Source organism: Cygnus atratus, chromosome 2 (assembly GCF_013377495.2).
Source record: "Cygnus atratus isolate AKBS03 ecotype Queensland, Australia chromosome 2, CAtr_DNAZoo_HiC_assembly, whole genome shotgun sequence".
In the NCBI taxonomy this organism is placed as follows: domain Eukaryota; kingdom Metazoa; phylum Chordata; class Aves; order Anseriformes; family Anatidae; genus Cygnus; species Cygnus atratus.
The window spans coordinates 83,820,361-83,844,787 of NC_066363.1; the positions used below are offsets into that span (position 1 = coordinate 83,820,361).

Consider the following 24,427-nt stretch of genomic DNA (forward strand, 5'->3'; position numbering starts at 1 on the left):
TTCCACTTTCATCAATCAGTTTTATATGAGATAGGATCCAGTTACATCAAGATTGCAATCTGTGCAAATTTCAGATATTTAACAACCCTCTCATGATTCAGTGCCAATCCATTTTAACTAAAAATCATTGACCTCTGCAACAAGAGTGAGATCCCTTTGTATTTGATAGTCATAATAAATTTCTCTAATAAATATACTGCTCGATTGCAAGCTCTGTGTACTGCTGCAACAGATGCGATGACTTTCCAGTACCCGTTGCATTCTTTTTCCAGCAGAGCTTTTCTGAGACAGTGATGCGTATTAGCACATTGAAATGAAACAGGATGGCCATTCATAATGTTTCAATGAAACAGAACGTGCTCAGACTGCTGCATAATTAATTACCCCTTGGAGATATTATTTCATGTGGAGTAGATTTTCTTCTATTAAATTGCCATTCATTTGTGACCTTTAATTTATCATAAACAATCTTCTTTCTACATCCTAGGCAGCAACAGAGAACAACAATAAATTGTTCCATTGTTCTCCTTAAGTGACACTTACAGCTTGGCAGAATTACAAGGAAGCCAGTATGCTTGCAATTTGGGAGCTAAAATAAAGGGCTTTACAAGGTATTTTCCATCCATTGCCCCCAGCAACATTTTACATCCTTGAAATTTTAGAAATACAGTTAATTGTTGTGATTTCTTCTTCCAAAAGTTTCTGGGAGAAACAGCTGGTGGCATCCTGTTTCGTTAGTGCATTGGCCTCCTCAGGTGTTTAAAAGAAGTTCTTAATGCTAAGCCCAGGTGCCCATCTGAGCCTGTTTAGTCACTTTCCTTTCTTCCCTCTGACCCCTTTTTGGGGAGCCCTGGGAGCCCCTGTGCTCACCTCTGCCCCAGGGAGGGTGGATTTATCCCAGGGAAGTACTGGTAGAAACTGAGTCAGCACTGGTTGTTTATTTTCTTCAGACCCTGAAATGTCGCTCTTCCTTCTCAAATGCATATCCGGTGTGCTATAAAGTGAGGCAGAACTGACCTCAGCTCCACTGTGACATTTAGAGAGAAGACTACTGAAATGCGCACTGAAATTTTATGACTCCCAGTCGCTAATGGTACAAGTTGTTGATTGATAGAGGATGGTAGGTACTTGACCATCATGTTTCAGAAAAGGGGACTACTTTTCTACTTTGTAAGTAGAAAGGAGCTATTTCTTGAAAATCTGGATTGAATATTTTTTTTTCCTTTTTAAGGCTAAAATGCAAGTAGTCTAATCCATCAGCCTTTTAGCTAAACATCGCCAGCAAATAATGAAGAGTATGTACTGTGATTTTTTTTTTTTTAAGTAAAATGAGTACATTTACTTTCATTAAAAGCATCATTAAGGGAAGTGCTCATTTTGGAGTCTAAGCTGATGCAGTTTTATTCAGATGAAATATTTGAATATGAAGCTCATATTTCTGTGAAAGAAAGAGAAGGCTGTTTTTCATGAAAGAACCTTGTATACAAAATAATCAAATAGCTGTTATCCTCCAGTGTTTAGATTGCGTAGATGTTGGCCAACTGCGATGTGCAGTGCGAAGAAGGCACTTGAGCAGGAAATCCTCGGGAGCAAGCTAAGCCTTTTCGACTTGAGCGGCATAATTGAGTCACTTACCTGTTTGCACCTCTCTCTCCAAAGACCCATAATAAGCTTTCCCAAGCGCGACCACATCCCCAGCGATCTGGCAGGAGTTTGTGGGAATCCGTCAACCATCTTGCTTCTGCTTTGTTGCCATCTTTGGCATCTCCTCCTGCCGAAGCCTCTCCTGCTGCCAGGCGAGGCACTGCATGCCTGCAGGGGTGGGCGTGAAGGGTCCCACAGGGGCAGCTGTTTCTGGGCTCAGGGCCGAGGGCAGGATAGAGGGGAGAGGCAGGTGGCCCTCGCCTTGTAGCCTCGCCTGTTGGTGCTGCGCGTGCTCATGAAGGTGTGGGCATGAGCGATGGGGGTTGATGGCAAGTGCTGCTGGCTAAGTGTGCTGTTAGTTGAGGGACAGTCTAGGTGATATGATTCAGTTGTATTTTATGAATCTACGATATGATTGTATGGTTTATGATTCATGTGTACTTTATGAACCTACAATACAGCTCTATGACTTAATAGAAAAGATTCATAGCTGCTTGTGGCTAACTCCGCCAAGTTTAAAAGCAGCAGCAAGTGCCCAGAACACGGTGTTTCACACTATGGGGACCACCAAGTCAAGCCGCCCCGCTTGTGGTGAACTCAGCTCCAGGCTGTGACGTCTCGAGGTCCTACAGCGGCCGGGCGGAAAGGGCACGCCGCCATTACAGGGCGCAGAGCTGCCCGCAGAGGGGCGCCGGGCGGGAACGGGCGGTGGGCGGGGCTCGGCGCGGCGGTGGGCGGGGCGAAGCGGGCCGGTGGGCGGGGCGAAGCGGGGTGATGAAACGTTGCCTGCACGGCGCGGCGGGGGCACGCGCGCTGTTGCCATGGCGACCTTTGTGCCTGGCTGCGCTCGGCCCAGCCGGCTGGGCGGGCGGGCGGCTCGCTGCTCCTGCTCCTGCTCCTGCTCCTGCTCCTGCTCCTGCTCCTGCTCCTGCTCCTGCTCCTGCTCCTGCCCCGGGGATGTCCGGCAGCGCTCCCCGCCGTGCCCTCGCCGCGGTTCCGAGCGGGTGGCGGCGGGCAGGCGGCGCCGTGCCCTAAGGGGTTGAAGCCGCTGCGGGCGGGCGGGCGGCGCAGGTAAGGGGCCGGGGGCGGCTTCCGGCCGGGGGCGGCGGTTGCGGGGCGGAGGGGCGCGGGGCGTCCATTTTGGAGCCGGCTGGGTAGCGGCCGTGCCTCGCTCCTCCTGCCTGTCCTGGCCGGGGACTCTGGCTTGTTGCAGCCTGCCTCGGGTGCAGAGTGGAGCGAAGGAGGCGTTCCGCCGAGATAAGGCATCTAACGGGCTGATCTCTCTTGCCCCGAAATGTCTTTTCCAAGTAGCGCGTTTTGGGCGCGCGGACCTGTTGCTGTGCGCTTTTACCCTAGAAAAGCTGCTCAATAAACAGTGTTGTATCCAGAAGATTAGTATCTTCTTCTTCTTTCTTGTCAGAGTATAGTATTGAGTAAGTGAGAGTGGGATTTGCGTCCCTCGTAATTCTGTGTAACCTCAAAGTCCTCAGTAAGCTTTCCAGGTAGACTTAAGTGTAGATGGGTCGGCTAACTTGAAACTCGTTACAGAAGATTAGCGAAAACGATGCGTGGTTACGACCTGCTCAACTCATCTGGTGCTGCTGAAGTCCCAGGGAAATGGGACTGACAGCTCAAGGAGCTAACTAAATTAGTTTCATGCGCAAGTGAGTTGTGTGAAACAGTCTGAGCACGGACTGTGTTCTGACACGGGTCTGTGTACAGATCTGCGTTTAAAGTAACAGGTTATTTACTGGCCTCATCTTTTGGCCAAATTCAAGAGAAATATCTGCAAAGCTTGAGAGAAAAACAAATCCCCCCGTGTCTAATACTTGCTACAGAAAAAGTGTACAGAGCGATAGATTGGTTCTAGGTATTGACTCAAGATACTGCAGAAGTACGTTGTTGTGGATTAATACTGTTTATTAGGGGATAGTGTTTTTTGGCTTAAATGAATAAGCATGTACCCTCCAAAAGCTCATAATGAATCAAACATACATCTTTCAGGGAATTCTCTTGATATTGCCCCATAGGGGTTAGATGTTGTTAGAAACAAAAAGCTTTCTAGATTAAACCAGCCTTATTGCTCAGTCTTAAGGTAAGGACTGGTTTCTGTTCTCTCCCCACCATGCCCTTCCCCCCCCCCCCCCCCCTTTTTTTTTTTTTGCATATTCTGGAGTGTTCAGCATGAAAACTATTGCTTTGAATGTTCTGACCCCTAATAAACCAACGAAACTATTTTAATCACCTCAAGATGAGGAAGTAATTTTATCTCAAAAAAGTTTGGTGAAACTAAATCAGCATTTGACAGTCATTCAGTAGCTTAAATGCTTTGCCCAGTTGTTCCAAGCTTGTTCCTAGTTCTGGTTGCACGCAACTTTTTGTTAGTGGCTTCTGAAGCTAAACATGAGAAGCATCCTGTTCTCCTCTCCCTTGCTCTGAAACGCAAAGTGTGGAGACCCTGGTCTGGTGGGATGTGGGGTGGGCACTGAGGCGAACCAGGGCCGGTTAGTGAGGAACTTTGCAGTGCGTGCTGCTAGCAGTGATGGACCTGACATTGCCTTAGGGCTTGGTTTCAGACTCCTTTTCTAAAATCCCCTGAGTCAGGTGTAGAAATCCAAATTCGGTGAAGTCCCTAATCGAGTGCGCTCTGTGGAACCCAGTGCAGCTGATAAATATTTCAAGAAGCTGAAAGTTAGTGATACATTTTAAATGCATTGCTAAGCTGAGAGACTTCATGGTCCTTTGCATGCACATTTGCATTATTCATTTGTGCTTTGCAGGTAGATAATGGGCCAAATTTATCTTTAGTATTACTCCACCAATTTCTGAGTAACTGTACTAATTCAACCATATGTATATCTTGATTTTTTTTGGAAGTTCAAGGCAAAGTTGGAATTGCTTCAGTGATTTTTATTATACAGGTGGAAGTTGTTTATGTAGAAACTAATAACGTATCAGTAGCTTAGGCATTCCTTCATTAAAATAGTCATAAGCAGAAGGTATCATTTTTTTCCCCTTCTTTTTATGGAAAAAATGAAAACAAAGAAAAAGTCATGTTCAGTCTTCTAGTTGCTGCTTTAGGCTTTTATTTGCTGGACCCAAAGATAACTGACGGAGATGTGACAAAACTGCTGTGTGCTTGTAGGAAAAAATCATCCTAATAACCTACTAAATTAGAAGGTCTTGACACACTTTTTTTTGTAGTGTGATACTTTTTTACAGTAGAGACTTTTTCCCTATTTTACGTAGCTTTTCATACAGTGGGTCCATGATACACTTGCTACGTTTGTGTGTGTGCATACATGTATGTAAATATGTGTATAAGCTGAACGCATGTCAGTATCTTAAATATATTAGGGACTTCCCTCTCTTAGGCAGAAGTAACAGAGAACGGCAAGCCTTGATCTAACACAAGATGTAACATGCTGCTATCAGGTTGGATGTTCGGATGGGGGAGTAAATAGTGCATCTGATGGTCACTGCTAGCCCTACATTTAAATCTGGTATATAAAATTGGTCATTCTTTTATTGGTGTTTTCTTGATTTTTTTTTTTTAAACTTTTTTTTTTTAATTAGAGATCAGTGCTGTAGGAAATAATTGGGAACATTTTAATGAGAAACTTCTAATATTTCTATTTGAGATCCAAAGAGGTCCTTTCAGAAGAGTGCTAGCAGCAGTTCACACTGTTACGAATAGCCTCCTCCAGAGGTCTCGACCTCTGGCGTGAAGCTCTCAATGTGGCCACTCCATTAATTTGCCTTTGAAAAAGCTTGCCTGATACTTAGGGCGGGCACCTCATTTTCCCAGCCTTGAACATGTGCCCTGTGTGGCTGCAGAGCTGTGAATCTGTCTCAGTCCATCTCAAATGCTACCGAACTACGTTTTTTCAGGATCTGGAAGAAAAAGCCCTGGGAAACACAGCTGGCTGCCAGTCAGGGTAAGGCTCTCCCTGCACGCCCTGCACCTCACCCTCTAGTTATGGTGCGTGACCGTGCTGCTCAGCTCAGGGCCTTGGTTGTACAGCAGAGGAGTGGAGTGGGACAGATCAAAACCTGGGAGTGGATAGGAAAAAAACATATAGTTATTATAGTGCCTGAAAATTATTAATGTTGTGTAAAACCTGTGCTTTGACCAATGCTAAAAGTTTTTTTCTCGGTGGATTGAAATATCCTGAAGCTGAACAACTTCCACAGCTGTAGAAGTTGTTGGAGAAGCTAACAGTTTGGATGCTTCTCCCTGCTGGGCTAAGAAAGGCTGTAAGAGAATGAAATGAGCATTCAATGACAGCCTCTGCTGAAACTTCAGGCAGTGAAATAGATAATATTTGAAACTGTGGGATATAACATTAGGTCCTTTGATGATCAGCTGGCACTCAGGAAGATGTCACTGTGTGTTGTCTTGCTGTGGCCTTCATTTCGCTGATAGTGATTAATATTGATTTTTCTCTTCATTAAAAGAAGACTTGCATTGTTTAAATAGTATCATCAGTGAGTGTGTGGCATGTGCTAAGATAATTTGATCATGTAATAAAGATTTATATTGACTATAACCATTCTGCTAGGGTTGTACAAGTGTTGTCTAAGGATATTTGTGCCTGGAGTGGTAGCAAATAGTTCATTTGGGAACTGAGGGCAGATGCCTTTGCTTTCTAGTACATAGTTTGCTTTCTAGCTGTGTACTGTGGTGAGAGAAAGGTAGGCTGCTTTTCCAGCCCGCAATGTGGCCCAGCAAACGGCACAGGAAACAAAAGCATCCTCATTCCAGCCTTGGTCGTACAGGTGCTCATCTCTTACTTGTGAAACCACTGCATCTTCATGTGTTTCAGTTTCCATGTGGTGATTCTAAGGTAAAACATGGTTGAGTTAGCCTCTGTCTCTTGGTCCCCTCACTCTTGTTTTTGAGTGAATTTATTGGTAACGTTTCAACATTAATAGGCAGTTCCATCTTGATTTCTTACCTCAGCTGACCTGGTTCAGTGCTCGGTTCACTTTTCAATGTGTACAACTTCAACTTTTCTGAAGTTCCAGAGATTACAAGTGTGTTGAAGGGATATGCCAAAATCTAACACATTGTCTTGCATAGATATGAAAATTCATCCATCATCAATAATATCAAAGGGGTACTTTTGGCTAAAATGTAGATAACAACATAAAAGTGAAGAGGCTGTGTTACATACGTTTTTGTTTTGTTTTGTTTTTTACTGTTACTTTAGTGGCTTATCTTTAGATGGGCCAATATTTTATCACTGGGCCCAGTGATAGCATGAACCTTGTAATGTTTTTCTTTTGGACTGTTAAAGCTGTTTGTTCTCACATGTTGGTGTATAAGCAAGAAACTTATAACTTGGAAAACTTCAAATTCTTCAGCAAGAGATGATAAATTGTCAATTAGTACAGAAAAATAAAAAGATCTGCTAGCAGAGATTTAAAAAAATTGCTTCAGTTTTTTCTTCTGTCCTTCAAGGTTGAAGTGTCATGCATCAGCACTGCTCTGGTTTCAGAGCAGCTTTCCTTTGGCTCCACAGCTGACTCATCTGGTTTGGATGTGCTAAAAAATTCAGTGGCCAAATTTCAGATGGAGTGTTGGGCATACAAATGGCTCAGTGTGAGTTTTTTGTGAGGAGCAAGTTCTCCTCCTCATACTCAGGCTGTGCTTCTTTTCTCCAGCTCTCACTGCCCAGTGACTTATTTTCTTTTTTTGTCTCTCCCTAATTCTAGAAGCCATTACTTGTGCACAGCCAAATACTCCCAGGCTATGACAGTTTTTAGAAAACTTCCCACCTAACTGATGCTCAGACTTACCCTGTGAGTCCTTCAAAAAAGCTTCTGTCAGTTTAGTCCCTGCCATTAGCCTGGGAGGGAACCGTCCTTTGGTTCTCATGTGAAATTCAGTGCTGTCAAGGAGGAAACCTGTGGCTGCTGGGTCAAAGAATATATTTTTAATTTGTTTCCAGTGCTTTCTCTTTCCTAACCAAATCAGTGACTTGCAATAAAAGCCAGAACAAGTTCTCAGGTGGTTTTAAAAAAAGATAATGAGATCTATTGAAGTTAGTGCAGCTTAACTGACCTAGAGAAGGTAGGTCTGTGCTGGGTTGCTGTATGGTATACTTCAGCTGTGGAAGAGACTTACCTGAGCTTTCAGGAGTCATAGGTCTTCTTGTGAAACGTTGTTTCAGCAAATGCACAACTGCTTTAAGTGACTTTGGGCATACTGAATGAAATCACATATTGGCATAACCTGTGGAGGAGGAAACATCACCAGCTTTATCTACATAAATTGCTTGAAGCTGTTCACCTAGGAAGATGTGGTTAAAAGAACAAAAAACATATTTTGTATAAAAATTGTGAAAAACATTTTAACTAACTTTTCAGCATCCTGATCAAGTTTGTTTCCTTCTAAACAGTCATGAGGTTAGACGTCACAGTAGAAAAGCATGGGCTCAACGTTTATTATGCTTCAAAGACTGACTTATTTTAGTTTAATTTTTACAAAGCACAGATACCTAAAAAATCGTTCCCAATAAGTGATATGGTGGTGCTAGGATTAGATTAATAGTTTGTTGGGTTTTTTTTTCTTCCTAATAATTAATTGAACAAACATATAGAAAATAATTTAGAGCAGTTTTATTCTATTTGCATACTCATATGTAGTATAAAACGTGTATTGAGTAGGTGTTGCATTAACCATATTTCCTTTTTTTGACTCCTTTTACTTTAAGCCTGGATTCTCTGGTGCAGTAATGCTAGTAATTTTCAACAGAAGTAATAGAGCTTCTGTAAGAGATGCTGTGCATTCACAATCAAAACATGAAATGTAGTGAAATTGTAGTTATAGGGGTAGGAAATTATTTTCAGTAACATAATGGAGTATATAGATTTTTCATTCATTTTTGTCATAGGGCTTCAACTCTGGGTGTTTCTCACATCCATTTTTAGAGCAGATCAGAATGCACCTCCAGTATCTCATTACCACAGATAGCTGCATTTACTGATGTGCAGACAATCCATGTTTTATTGTGGTGTTGGTTGTTTGTGTTTTTTTTTTTTTTGTTTTGTTTTTTGTTTAAGACCATTGTTCTGATATTATTTCCAAGGTGAAATAGCTATTATTTTGTTAGCTTTTCAGCTATTATTATGCTATTGCTCTAGGTACCCCATGCAATTTATTCTAATAAATACTTAAATAAGAAAAACTTTCTCTTTTAAAGTGTACCCGTAACAGGGCTTCTCAAATGCCACTGTCCCTCTTAAATAAAGTTTTGCAGTTGTTTAACAGCACATGCACATTTATATGCTGTGCAGATTTACATAAATATAAACAATATCAAAATAAGCTCTGCATTTAAATAAGAATTTTATCTGGAACATGCATGTAATGCTGTGTTCATTCCACAAGTTGCCTTTGAAGAATAACATTTCACAAAACACTGTTCCTAACAGTTTTGTTCATAGTACCTTTTACTTTGACAGTGTATTATTTTCACAGTGCTTAACGGTAATTTAAAATTACATCATTAATTTAATGTTAAATTATCATATGAACCTGTGTAGTGCGTAATAAATATTGTAGGAGCTGAATGTCATATATTGTCACTAAGTTCTGGTATGTTTAGGACTTTAACTCAGGCATGCTTTCCTTTGTTCTGAGGAGCTAAGTGCTCACTTCCAGGTGGCTGACTAGGCCAGAAGTTAACTTGCTTTGTAGTCATAGCTCTGTGCTGGACCTAAAGATAACTCTAGACTTCAGGGAGGGAAAAAGAGGATAAACAATATGCAGATCCTTTAAAAGGTTCTTAGGGTCTGTTTTTTGTTCAAACTTCTAGCTCAGAGATCAATCCTTCCAACTCCAAGGGAAAGGCTGCTGCTCTTTAACAGCATGCTAACAGGAGATCGATGGTCGGAAGGAAGGAAGGAAGCAAGCAGCAAGACTTACAGATCCATCATCATGTGTTGAGTGAGACCCAAAGCACCTTTCCAGTGTTCTTGTATGCATTTGGATATTAGGTTCCACTAAAGTAGGATGGATCAAGGGATTGGGAAGGAGTTCTTCTGTGCACTCAAAGAGAACACTATCCAGAGGACTACCTGAAAACATTACCTGAAAGTTACAGGATTTCATTTCATGGATGAGCTGTTATAGCACCTTCCCCAGACTTGCATGTTTAGGACATCTTTGTTAGCCTGTTGTGTCAGGATCTTTAAGTTATGTCAGTTTCCCCATGTGTGGGTGATGACTTGCATACAAACAACAGCACTGCTTCAGACCCCATGCACCATGTTTGTGAATTTCTCCCTTTGTAGAAAATGTCACCTGTCCTGGTATTCTGGAAACACCAATAGACCACTGAGTATGCAATTATATATTTATACCCTTGGCATCTGAAATGACGTGATACATCTCAGCCTTCGAGGTGCAGTGGAAATCATGCTTGGTGATATTTGAGAGAAACAAACAGGCGGGATGATTTTGGCTACGGCTTCAGTTTGTCATCTACTTTCCTGTAGGTGCACTCTCTTAAGACATGAGTGCTAGTGTTCCACAGGATAAGATGCTCACTGCTGGAATTAGTAGCCAAATCCCATATGCTTTGGACTGCGAACTATTGTTATTGTATGTAAACAAGAAAGTCATCGAACAGCCACGTGTTTGTAGGTGGTGATTACCATCCAGCCCATGTTTAGGTTCAGAAATACAGCACTGACAAGGAGACAGTCGCTTGTAATCACAACAGGTGACAGCAAGTAAGGCATATGTGTCCAATACACCATATTAGCACTAACCTATCCTCAGGGCAGCTATCATAATTATATTGGGGTTGTTTTAGGTGTTCTCATATTCAAAGTGTTTCCATGGTTGATGAGACCACTGAGGAAGTCTTGAGCAGCTGGAAGGGTGTCTCTTCTTCAAGAGTGCACGGTGGTCTTACTTGTACTGGATCTCCTGACTGTGAGAGTTGTCTTCTCTGGCTTATACAACTTTCAGAAACAGCATTGTCTTTGACATTACTGTCACTTTTTTTTTTTTTTTTAAACTAGGAATAAAGCATGTCGCGTCAGGAGTAACCAGCTGTGTCAGTGATTCTGGCAGTGCTGCATCACTTCCTTTCCTCTGTTAGGCTTTTACTCATGTTCGCTCCTGCCATCCTACCTTGTTATGAATGAGGCTTGCTAAGTTCCCGAAGGCTGCTCTGGCTTAGGGCTGTCCTTCTCTTACCTGATGTTATGTATTGAAGCATATGGTATGTTTTTTAATGCGAATTGCATGAGTTCATCTAAAAGCAGAAGTAGTTTTTTTAACTGAATTCTATGTTCTTTTTTAGTTGTTGACATGCTTAGAAATTGCACATATGGCTATAGTAAATTTGCTCCTAGGGATAAGCGAAGACTCGTTTGCTCATAAACAGAAATGCAAATGCAAATATTACCTGCTTTTTTTCTTTTTTTGAGCACAGCTTTATTTTGTCTGTAGATACATACAGATTAAAGTGTTTCTTGTAGAGTATATTTTTGAATTTGCAAACCTTTCTTTCAAAGAAATTGAGATTTTTAAAACAAAAATTAATTCAGATATTGATTCCAACTATTTGTTACTGGGTTGCTAGAAATAAATTCAGTATTTTGAATGCTCAAAATCTACGATATTGTTAGACTGCCAATATCCCTTTATTCCATTTCTTTCCTGTAGTATGTTCAGAACTTGGGGCTACTGCATTGCTTCAGCTTGGAAAGTCTGGCAGCAGTGATTATTACGGTTTCCTATTCTTACTTTTAGTTTTCGGCATCAGCATTATACTGCCCCAGAATGGAAATGAGCATGGATAAATGTAGAGGCAGGGTGTCCAGTTACTGGTTTCTGAAAATAACCTCCTTTTGTTAGTAAGTATTACAACAGGGATGGCTGTGGCCTGCATGCAAGATAAGGCAGCCAAACAAATTGCCTGGTTGGATGTGACCTCCAAATAGACTCTGGATATATGTTTGGACAAACTCTGAATGGATTTGTTTTTAAATCGTTTGTCCTGCCAGGGACTCCTGTCCTTACATTTACGTTTGTATGACAGGAAACACATTAGTCTGAGTTCTAATTAATACTGGCTGTTGAAAAACAGAAATGTTATCCATAAAATCAGTGCAACTTGTATTGGGACACAGGCATGTTCCCCAAGCTGTTGCACAACCTGCTTGTGTAACTTTCCTTCCTTTAAACTTTTATTTTTAATGTTTCTGGAAAGCTTAACCAAATGGCTTTGTTTTTTATTAGTTTGAAGAAATCAGCTGCAATTTTGAGATGGCACAGGGACTTGATGTTTTCTCATTAATTTTTTTTCTAAATGACAGAGTACGTTTATTTAAGAAAAAATGCTGTTCCCTTTAAAAATTAATACATCTCAGAAGGCAATTTGGAAGAAATGAAATCTGTAGTCTGTGAAGGGAATGAAAGTGCTTCTGCATCTGCTGTGATCTTTACAGGAACTTTCGGGCACTAGGTTGACCTCCTTTCCAATGGGAGCTCAGTCGCTATTGATGATCAGCACCACCCCTGCTGTTTCCAGATGCCTTTCTGTCATGTCATAAAAATACTGCTACGTGTTAGGGAATTACTGTTCGTTACATATTTTTGTTATCATCTCATGCAGGTCCCTGAGGAAATTCTGAAGCACGCCCTAGTAGGAAACATATAGCTGTGAAGAGCACTGACTTTTACTCTTTATTTCTATATATTTTTTGTGAAGTTGAAAATTGATTTCAAAAGATCAGTTTGGCCTAGTTTACTAAAACATCTGCTGAATTCATGAACAGCTTGTCTGAGCTCAACAGCAGGAGAAGCTGTAGTCGATCAGTTCTGCCCTCTTCAGCAGGTGTAATTTCAGTTGATGGAAATTGCAATACATGGTTTCAGGGGACGTGTGGATAATGTGTCCAGATGACAGCAGCATCAACAAAGTACAGAAAAAAAACATGGGCAGATGTTTGGGATATTCTGTCTACATGGATACATGTGCTTAAATTCACTCTAATGGAGTTTATCTACTGTCACGTTGTGATTCGCTCTGTTACGGAGAAGGATTTTATGGTAGGCTGCTAATCTTACAAAACGGTCCACCTCTAGCAGCAGCCATGTAGTGAGTGTACTGTCTCAGTTGCTGATTTTTTAAATTTCTGTTATTATTTTGGCTTTCTTGTTTTTATCTTTCTTTCCAAACGTATTTAAGCGTTAGGCTTGCTTTGTGGTTTTGGTATCTAGAAGGCTATTGTAGTGGTGAGAAAATGAGGCTGGACACTTTGTACCTTTACAGAGAGAGAGAGAGAAGATAAATTACTCGCTTTTCAAACCTCATCCTTGGGGGGAAAAAGAAAAGCCTGAAAGCCTTTAGGTTTATTTAACTGAATTATTTTTGCCTTTGTTTGGTTTCCTATTGTGTGTGTGAACCAGAAATGTAGTCAATTCTGAAATGAACAAAATAAAACTTTGGCCAAACCCAATCGGTACAATATTAGAATACTTAATTATTTTTAATGAAATCCTTAGATCATGAAGTTATTAATCATTGTTCTTCAGGCCTGTTTAAGTATAAATAAAACTGGTGGTGAATCTAGTTATTCTGTAATCAAAAGGTCCTGTTGTCAGTCTGCAGGTATGAGTAGATTATCCTGTGTCTTCCAGGCCCTTCTCTCTCCATTCCCACTACCAGAACTATTAAAATTATAAGTCATTTTGGCTTGCAAATTTAAATGCAGTTTTTTTTGAAAGGTTAATTCAAAATTGTATCAAACTGTATTTTTTTTTTAAAGCTGATGTGAGCATTTAAAGGGGTTTTTATCTGTTGTTCCTTTAATGCAGCATGAAATTAACATCTGAATCACACAGCAAAACTTCAGTAAATAAGATTCAGTATTTATTAGGAGACCTCATTATTGTACATACACAGTAATATTTTTAAAGTGTATTTTTTTCTTCTTTCTAAACTGTTCAAAACGTCTCCTGCTGGTTTTCAACAAAGCATTTTGTGTTCATGTTTGTAATTAGATCATTTACATATGGTGGTTGTCATTTAAAAGTTGGCACTTCGAGTGTTTACAATGTCTTGGTATCTGATTATCTAAAGCTTTCCCAACTCTAAATACTTGAATTTATATTTCAGGACACACAGTTCTTGTCCTTCTAACCCAGTGTCCTGACTGCTTCTCAAGTTTCTTTCACTGTATGTAATTTTGTAGTCCCCATCTTATTGGGAGTCAAATTATGGAGTATTTTTCTAGGTAAAATGTTGTGAATTATCTTGACTTAAGTCCTGTATTCAGAGCAATGGATACTCAATTGCTACAGAGATTCCTGCCGTCCTCTTTTCCCGAGAAACATAGTGATGAGAATGGTAGAAAATGTGCCCAGAGTAGTAACGTACATAAAACTGCTTGTAAACTCAATAGCAGGTAAACTAAAGCATGTTTTCCTGGATTGAGAGATGCTCTGCAAGTTCGGCAAATGAAATTAAAACTCTGTTTAAAAATAAATAACTGGTACCCACTTCAACGGCCTCCAGGAGGCTTCTTTCCCAGGTTCTCATAATGAGGTTGCCAAACTCCATAATAGAAATAGGGTTAGTTTTTCGTAGTTCCTCTTGAATGTAGAGACTGCCTTATGCTTCTGGGATGAGTGATTCTGAGGGCTCTGTACTACTTCCCTACTACTTCTCTGTACTACATGTGTTGAGCATGAACTGGAAGAAGAGAGGAGCTGTTCTACTGTATGGGGATATGAAGCTGCTTAAAGGGAAGGGATCTGATTTGTAAGAGTGAGATTTTTCAAAATCCTTGAAGTAGTGTTACACTTGGGGAGGGTTTTGCTCTTAGGGGAAAAAAAAAAGATAAAGGAGCTGGAGACACTTTATTTTCCAATGTAGCTGTCAAATGCATCCCGAAACACTGTTGCAAAGGGGTCTCTGCCCACTTTTTTGAATGTATTCAAGGGAGGGAAGGCTGTATTGCTTTCTCCCTTTCTCTCTCTTTCTGACATTGCTGTGCAATGGACATGAGCCAGAGAAGTGTCTCTCTCAGTCAATGCAGCCTCTTGTTTGAGGAAATGAAGTAGAGTGTAGTAAGTACAGTCAGTGCATCCCATTAAATTATTTCTTTCATTCTAATGCCAGTGACTTTGCTTTTGGAAACCATACAGACTTTGCCAGCCATGTAATAAGAAAAATCAGTCTTTACTGAATAAAAATCAAGCTTTAGGAGTGGGAAACCAACACAATAATAATAATACAAGTTTTGGTAGAGATGAAATTTGGCTTAAAACCGTGACTTCAGTGCACTAAATATTTAGGCTTCCTTTTTATGCCAAAGACTAAATCACTTCATAAATTCCCAGCACTTGCTAAGTAATCAGTCTGATTTCACATTTTCCTCCTCAAGTGGTTACATAATCTGAAATATGCAAGGAATAGACAACAGAGCAGACCCAGAAAATTAAGCAGTCTTTCTTCTATTCTTATAGTTTAGCATTGCAAATATCACTAGTACTTGTGTATTCTGGACTGCAGAGACTCCTCTGGAAAGGCTAGTCAATGTTTTCTGCTCCTGAGATGATATTTCCCTTAGTAACCTTGGTAGGTCTTGTTGCAAACAGGGGTGCACCATTTAATCCCAGGCACCAGGACACGCTGGTGGCTAACCAGTTGGAAAGCAGCTTTGCAGAAAAGGACCAGGGGGTCCTGGTGGGTGCCAGGTTGAACAGGAGCCAGCAGTGTGCCCTTGCAACAAAAGAGGCCGGTGGCCTCCAGGGCTGCATTAGGAGGAGTGTTGCCAGCAGGCCGAGGGAGGTGATTCTTCCCTTCTGCTGCAGCTGTGATGGGGCCACAGGGCTCCCTCTGAACATCAGAACGCATTTCTGTCCTTTGCGGGTGACTGGCATAGGTTGTTGAGACAGGTGATGGAGTCTACCTCGACCTTGGAGGTCTTCAAAAGCCATCTTGGTGTGGTCCTGGGCTGCCTGCTCTAGGTGGCCCTCTCTGGGCATGGGACTTGGACCAGATGACCATCAGAGGTCCCTTCCAACCTCAACCCTTCTGTGATGCTGCAGAGATGTCTATCGTGCGTGATTAGGGCCTAGTGTGGTGCTGAGATATACTGACTTGTGGTGTGCGAGCAGGTGGCTTGACTGGTGTTTGCAACTGGCCAGAGTAATCTCGTGTCCTTGATAGGCTGTGCAAGCGTACGTTGTCATTCCAGGTTCACAGCTTAAGCTAGCCAAGATCATTCAGAAATGTCAAGCTTCATCTGTACGCGTGAAATAAGAGCGAGGTCCCAGGCGCGGCCTTGGTTCGTGGCAGGAGCGGTTTTCCTCACGCTGCCATGGAGACGGTGCCTGCGGCCGCGGCAGAGGGAGCGTGTGTGGCATTCAGGCGCTGCCAGGTCTAGGGAGCAGGGAGCGTGCGTTTCGCTGAGCCCCCGTTCCCACCGCAGTCAGGGGAGGCAGATTTAAGATGGGAGGTGACGGAGAGAAGAGTAACCATAGCTTGGAAACTGTGGCTGGAAATCAGTTCTTATGCCCCCACACCCCTTCCTGCCATTGTATTAGCTTGAGGTGCTGAGTTTAAAATTCAGTGTGGTCTGGCTTGTTTCGTTGTTTGTTGTTGTTGTTGTTTTTTGTTTTGTTTTGTTTTCTACTTTGCCTTTCTTCAGCAACTCTGATACCAAAAACCAGTCTGTTCTGAAAAGGGAGCATGAATTCCTATCTTCTTGCTCTGCACTCATGGCCTGGGGCTGTAATGATATGCATTATATGTACCTGGTCTTGCACGGAATAGTTGGAGATAACGACGTTGACAGAATAAGGCTTCTATATTCATCATGCAGGGTTAGATCCAGTTTTGATTGTTGTCTTTGCTGTAATAATGAGTTAAATTTCAGGTGACTTCAACAGCAATGTCAATGAAATACCCTGATTGCAGTTATAGAACAAGTTGATTTCATTGATTTGAATTCTTTTCTTCCTATTTTGATGATCAATACCAATGATTCCTATGACGCTCTTGTTTTGTAATTGTACTGTAGCTATAAATCTGGTATCTCTGTTGTGAGGAACATCCCTGTAGAGATGCTTCTGTCCATTTTCATCTACTGATGTTTCAGTGGCTGATGACTAGTGTTAGAACCAAGAGTCTGTAATCACTGTTGTTGTGAATGCAGCTTCATTATTTTAGTGAGGACTGATACTTCTGGAAGTGTCATTTTCGTCTGATCTCCCAGAATCATAGCCACAGATCCACTACAGTGCATCAAATTCTTGTGTCCCATTTTCCATGGAATGAATACTGCAAGGCTTTTGTTTGGCTGTTCATTAAAAATATTTTGTGTTATACTGGAGGAATGGTCCAGATTCCGAGTCTGGATGTTTCGTGGATGAATATGTATATATGTGTATATACATATATGTGATTGATTATGTTTTCTGGTTTCTGTTTTGTGGCAATAAATGTATGTTTCACTAATGAGAACAGCTGTCCATGGTCAGACAATTCGACTTTGCCAATGACCATATGCTTATGCGGAAGGAAGAGTAAGAAGAAGGAAAGAATACACGATACTACAATGTAATAATAAAAATCTGCCTGTTTTCATATTTCGACAACCCAGTAAATTCATTGTGTGTTTAGTAAACATCAATAAACATGTCTTTTAGGTAAAGAACCAGCCTCTTTCACCTGTTTCCAAGCCTGCCTCTTATTCATTTGATACGCCCTACTTTCTGGTTTGGAAGAGCTAATGAGCATGCCATATAGGGTTTTGTAGACCTCGGTCGTATACTCCCTAAGCTGTTTCTTTCCAGATGGAAGCACCACATCTCTGTTTTTCCTGGCAGAAAACCCATTTCATACCTTTAATCATCATTGCAGCCCTTCTCTCTATCTTTTCAGTTCTGCCACGTCATTTCTGACATGAAAAGAGCAGAACTTCAGAGTTTTCTAGATTCTAGCACACTTGTTCAGTGGCATAACATTCTGGTAGTAAAGCTGGTGATCAAATGGTGGTGACATGACGCTGCTGACCATAAGCTGTTCCTACAGTGACAGAGGCATTGACTCAGCCAGAGCTCCTGAGAGGGGGGATGCAGACACTTGGGTAAGTGACAGCAGGGAGGGCCTGCTGCTCTTCACTGGGCTGGGGTCAGGACAGGGGCTTTGCCTCTGGAGCACGTGCCCTGATGGACCGTGGAGCTGGAAGGCGTAGGAACTGCAGGCAGTGCAGGTAAGTTATGTTTCAGTAGGGTGACTGAGCAGGAAATAAAGAAGATTTCAGCAGCAGCGTACCAGGGGCAATATCTGAGGCCTCTGTGCAGAAAGCAGAAGATCAGAAGCAAACTTAAATACGGAAAGAATAGCAGAACAAGGCACCCTGGAAGCTTGAGACCTGTGGCAGCAAGACAGAAGCTCCCCTCTCATCTAAAAAAAAATGAGCTGAAGAACAGATGCAGAGTCTTGGCAATAGAATGGAAGGATGAATACATTCCTCTGGAAGAGACAATAGTGAGTATCATCAACAGAAGAGTCCTTTCTGTGGGAAACTGGTGTGCATCTGGTGACTTGACACAGTCAAGGGATGTTGGCTGCTTCCATCAAGAATCCTAACAAGACTCATCAAGCCCAAAGACTTGCTGCCCTTCCATGTGGGCACCAATAATATTGTGAAGTGTGACCTGGAAAAAGTTAAGCAAGACTGCAGAGACCTTGAGGTTGAAGTCAAGGAGACAGGTTCTTGGATTTTTCTACTCAGTTTTGCCAGGGAAGGATGCAGGCAGAAGTGGACTTATCATTTAGGTCAACACCTACCTGTGTGGCTGGTGTCATTGACAATATTTGAGCTTCCATAATCAGGTGACACTCTCCAAAGATTGTGAGCTACGGTGGGGAGAAGAGATCCACTTATCAAACAGGTGCAAGGACATCTTTGTCAATTCTCTCTAACAATAAATTGGACTTGAAGCTAGGGTTAAAGAATTGGAGACAAGCAAGGCCAGAGGGGACAATATGAAAGCACATATGGAGCAGAGTGAGAGGGGAGGCTACGACACTCTCCTTGGAGGCAAGGAGCAGATGGGACATCATCTCAAGTGCCAGTGCACCAGTCCTCACACTCTGGAGAACAAAACAGAAGAAATGGAGTTCCTTGTGGGGTCCTAGTTACAATGTCATTGGAATTACAGGAACACAGTGGGAAAGTTTAAGTGTCTGGAGTCCTGATTTTCTTCTATAGCTGCTTCTTGAAGCACAAGAGCAGGTCTAACCTCTTATGAAGGAAAAGGAGCAAGCATAAAAAGAAATCAGCTGGAAAGAAGTGAGCTACAGAGAGTTCAAATAGAGAAAGAAGCACTAGAGCAGTGCAAAATGGAGCAGACTCCCAAAAAGAGGAATATAGAAATACTGCTTCAATGTGCAGAGGTGCAATTAGGAAGGCAAAAGCTCAGCTGAAGCTCAAATTGGCAAGAGATAACAAGAATAGTGTACAAGTTCCCGCAGGTATGTTAGCTGGAAGCAGATGTACAAGAAAGATGTGGGCCTGATGATGAATAGGGCCAGCAGGTTAGTTAAAAATGGCACAGACACGGCTGAGGTACCTGGCCTTCTTTACAAGTAATGCCAGGCCCCAAAACTCAGTTAAGAAGCAATGACAAATAGCCATACAGAGACAGTAGAGAAGGGTCAAGTGAGGAACCATCTGTACAAACCAGACAAGTACAACTTTGTGGGACATGGGAAGATGTATCTGAGGGTGCTGAGATAGTTGGCTGATATCATCACAAAAGCAATCCTTAACATCTTTGAAGGATCATGGAATTCAGGGGAAATCCCATATATATGGAAAACAAAAAATATTATACACCTCTGCAAAAAGGCCAGAGAGGAAGATCCAGGAAACCACAGACCTAGTCAGCATTATGTTTCTGGGGAAAATAATGCAACTCATGGAAGCCATTTTGAGGCAGTTGAAGGGCCTGTGAAGAGCATGTGAAGTTAAGATTGTTTTTGTTCCTTGAGGATCACCTTCTGTAACTTCATCTCTCATTTTGTATCCTGTTTTTTCAGACTGTGAAAAGATCCTTCTCAAACTTTATGTAATCAACCTTACTGGCATACATGCTCCTGTATAATTGGCAAACATGGTCACCCTCTTGTTCCCTCATTTCAAGTCAGTTGTATGTGTATTAATCAATGTTGAAAGAGAACTTCACTGGTGGACACATTCATCTGTGAGAGTTTACCCTTTATTACTGCTCTTCATCTCCTGCTTAAGAAAGTACTTTGCCATACAGAAGCCATTAGGATAAGTAGTTCGTGTTTATCACGGTGTCCGCTAATTCTGTTCCATGCAACAGGCCCTTCTTATTTGCCTGGTACAAATCAAATCTCCCTGGAAACTGCCACCGAATTCAGTGTCTTTCAGTTCTCAGGTACTGCCTCAGTTTTAAGCGATGCAAGTTTTTAGTTCCTTCAGAACTCCTGAGGAAATAAACTGGAAGATCAGATGGTACTGTTTATTTTGTCACTGTGTTTCATGAACCTATTCTGAAGTCACTTCATTTTCTGACAGATTCTGTCATAAGGCTCCCTCAGTGAGTTCTTACCATGGGAATTTCCCATGAATTAGCACAAACCTTTCTGAAGGAATCACTTAGTTTCTCTTCAGTGAACCCTTTTGTATCCTGATCACCCAGTGGCCCTACAGAGTCCCCAGGCAGCTTTTTGCTCCTGATGCATTTGAAGGAGGATTTGCTGTTAGCTTTGGTGCCTTTGGATATTTGCCACTCAAAACCATATTGTACTGTCTTGTGGTTTTATGTTTAATCTGTCATTATTTACGGTCACTTAGGAAGAATATGATTTCAGCTTTCAGAAGGAGACTTTTTGTTTCCATTGACTTCCTTTGCCTTCCCATTTCACTGTGCTAGCTTCTTTTTGTTGTCTTAAGCTTTTCTTGACTCCTATGTTGGTCCTGCATGTGCTTCCAGTATGGTGTTGTTAAGGATACTGTATCATGCTGCCTGTGAGGACTTAACTCTTAGCAAATGCTTGACTTTGTTGCTGTTATGTGTTTTCTCTCTTTATGTGCCTTATAACTGGTTGATTTTCTGGCTTTGGTGGAGAAGTTAGATCTGATCACACAATGATCACTGTTAAAGAACAACTCAGCTGTAAGGTTTCAAACCATCTTTTGTGCACTGTTTGAGACTATGGCAAGAATTTGGTCTTTTCTTGTGGGCATCCTGAGCACTCCCTATGCTGGGATCCAAAATTCAGTCTCTGTTCCATGTCTTGCTGTCACCCTTCTGGTGGACTGTGCAAACCATAGAGATAGTAGAAGACTCCTAGAACTATTAATTTTGTACCTTCCTTTCCTCTCTAACCTCTTTGAAAATGTCTCTGTGTTACTAGACAGCCAGTACTGCAGATTCCATACTGTGTTTTTGTAATGTCAATCCATACAAGTTATTTTCATTCAATTAGATAAAGACCTTAGAATCAAATTAAATAAATTATCTTTGTCCATACTACAAGTGTTATCCTGAACTGTGTGTTCCTTACCTTCTTGTTTTCAAACAGGTAATTTTTAGACTGTAATTTCATTATGAAAACCTTTTTACTTTGTTCAAATGATGAGCCTATTCATACCACATTAAGATCATAATGTTACCTTTTTAAAACTAACATTTTCATTACTAATTGCTTTTCTCTTTCATAAGAAACAATATGAATCTGTTGGGAATTACCTTAATGCATGGTATTTCTGCAGGGTAGCCAGAAAAGGTATGAATTGTCTAATTATTGTACTAGTTCTCATCCTTTTATATTTTTAATGGCAGAAGTAATGAAAGAGGAAAAATTCAGAAGCGTATTTTGGACTATCAAATTTAAATGCTACTGCCGCAGAATCATCTGTGAGAGAAAATGAGCAAATCTTGAGGGCTTGCAGTCCTTAAGCTCAACTTTTTAGCCAGTTCTGTTTGAAAGACTCTCTCTTTTTTTCTTTACTACTTCAGAGTAGTAGAAATATGTAATTTATTTGACTAATCAATGTACTGTCTGCTAGAATACTAGACTTTTGTTGTTGTTTAAAAAATCATTAAAATCAGTTTCATTATAATTCTCTATTTGTTTGAAAGTCCAGCCACGTTTAGTAAGTGTAGCAAACTGAGTCCTGCAAGTATGCAGAAAATCAAGCTTCTGTGTTATTAGCTGGAAGAAAAGAAGAGCAAAATCTTGTAGACATTAGGTTGCATACAGTGTTATTCTAAAAAATAACTAGCCTGTTTTGCTTTATATAATTTCTGAATCTCTGACCAACATATTAATAACTAGTTCTTTAATAGCTACTCATGACAATATTCATATCTACAATCCTGATTAATTCAAACATTCAATGATAATTGCAAATTACGCAGTCTGTTCTTGGATGTACTACAATGACTGTCTATGTATTGATTGAGAAATCAGTCTCGTACAAGACAAGTAAAAACAAGAGAGAAGATTGTTCACCTGAATAATTTCTCCACTGGAAGCAGGAGAAGAGGAAGCGACCAGACATCTCTAATTCCTTAAGACCATTCTGGACAGGATTTAAAATGCTTACTCTTCATCTGCATGCAATGCCTAGGATGACATGTAACTTCAAAACTCTGGAAGGGAAGCCTAGTAAGAGATGTATAAATGGAGAACTGGATAACCCCATGAGTGAGATGCTGGAGAAGACTGAATTTATAAACGTTGGCAGAAACATTGCATGCAAAGAGTTGTGTGGCTTTAGTATGCACATATGTTGGTGGGTATACTGACACCTCTGCAGGTATCACTAGCATCTCGGCATAATGCACACCAGACCATAGATCAGAGAAGAAAGAAAAGTGGAACCTGAGTGTGTTGTCACAATCAAAGAGTGTTCTCTTAGTGCTTCGATGTCTACATCATTTTTAGAAGTTTCACTTTATGAAACCACATTGTTTCACTTTCTTAGCTTTTTATATCTTTAAACCATACAAATAATCTTTACATCATCATAAACATCTTCCAGCTATAACAGGACAACGTTACTCTTTTCAGAACAGAAATACCCTACAGATTTGTATCAGAAGATCAAGGTAAAAGGCATCAGTCCACAGTTCTGTCTGATGTACTAGATTTCCTGAACATGCAAAACTGGGCCCCAAAAACTGCCACCATAAAAGGATTTTTTAACACGTTATTATTTTCAACATAGATTTAGTAAATCTTTGACAGCTGAGGAGTAAACTGGGATTACAATTTCAGGCCAATTTAATACTGAAGAGTCAAGATCTGTTACTTAACTCCAGCCCTGTTTCTCTCGCTCTCCTTGGAGAATATCCAGTGTCTCAGAGGTTTTGTTTTGCTACCACCTTGAACTTTACACTTAATAAGCCCTAAAGCAAGTCAAAGTGAGTTAGAAAGTCAATTTATCTTACATCCTCTTTACATTGCTACTCCGAAAGGAATAGTAGCCAACATATGAGATAAGAAAGCTCTTAGTAGTTCTAATCCTGTCCTAACACTCCAAGGCTTTTGCTTACATTTCGTTACTTTGGGGACTGAGGTAGTTTGCCTGAGAGGAAGTGGAATACCACAGCAGTCATGGTGCATGATAAACCATTGTGCGTGTTGGCAAGGGATGTAAAAACTAGTGAGAAGGAAAAAAAAAAAAGGAGAGACCTAAAAGATGGCAGCTGAATACAAAACAGGAGGAAAAATGGAATTAAAAAGGACTGGGTAATTGTAACAAAAACAAAAAAGAAAAAGAAAAAAAAAAAAAAGATAATTTGAATAACTTTGGTGATTGTGCTGGAGAAGAAATAATGTAATTTTGCTAGGAACAGAAGTCCAGGCAATTGGGCAGTATGCCTTCAGAGAGCAAGGCTTGCCTGTAACTCAAAGAGGAACCAGGGCAGTGTGCCTGGAGAGCTGAAACATGCAACTGAATGTAATTGTGACCTCATTTGTATCAGAATCCTAAAAATAGAAAATAAAATGGGGTCTGATTTCTGTAAAAGTTTTTAAAGGCATGAAAGGGATTTCTCTGAAGTAATCTTACATGAAAAGGAAGAAATAGTGTATATTTAAACATGATCATCTAAAATTGTTCTTGACTTCATAAATAATCCATACGAAAACCAGCCTAAATTGGGAATTGCCATGCTAGTCTCCTGTAGATAAGTATGTGATTGTAAAAGCTCTCACGTAGGTGAGTGCATGAACTAGAGAAATGCAGATTCTGGCTGATAAAATGCTAGCACTTGTGTCAACTCAAATGTATCTTTATGTAAGCAAGTTGATGATCAGAGTTTGGTAGTCACCGATCTATTCTGGGCAGGTCTCTTCTTCTAATCCATAATACAGATTGGCACGTCTTCGAACAATAATTCCCAGAATTAGTCAGTTCTAGAATCCTGGGAAGTCTCGGTTAAAAGAGACCATCAGAGGTCTACGCCAAGCAGGACTGACTTCAGTGTTGGATCAGATGTGCAGTTCAAAATCTACAAGAATGGAAATTTAAAGATTCCACAACCTGTCTAGGCAACCTCTTCCAGGGCTTAACCACCCTTGACGGTTTTTTGTCTTTTTGTTTTGCAAATTCTGACTGCATATAAGGCATTATTCCAACTTGTCACTGCTGCCTTTTATCTATTCATTTGCTATGTACCTCTGACTAGAGTCTGGTGCTGTCTTCCCTATTGTCCCCTATTAAGTAGTAAAAGTCTGTAATTAGGTCCTCAGGAGAC

At 40.9% G+C, this 24,427-nt stretch overlaps 1 protein-coding gene across 2 annotated transcripts in view; it reads left to right on the top strand.

Moving 5' to 3' along the window:
* Window positions 1–2,569: 2,569 nt before the first annotated feature.
* The window catches only part of CTNND2 (catenin delta 2), a 428,710-nt gene continuing 406,852 nt past the window's right edge, over window positions 2,570–24,427 (top strand). For both annotated transcript variants that reach the window (XM_050709047.1, XM_035552796.2), the window contains exon 1: window positions 2,570–2,715. The gene's annotated coding sequence lies outside the window, so the exon portion shown is untranslated. The remainder of the gene's footprint in view (window positions 2,716–24,427) is intronic.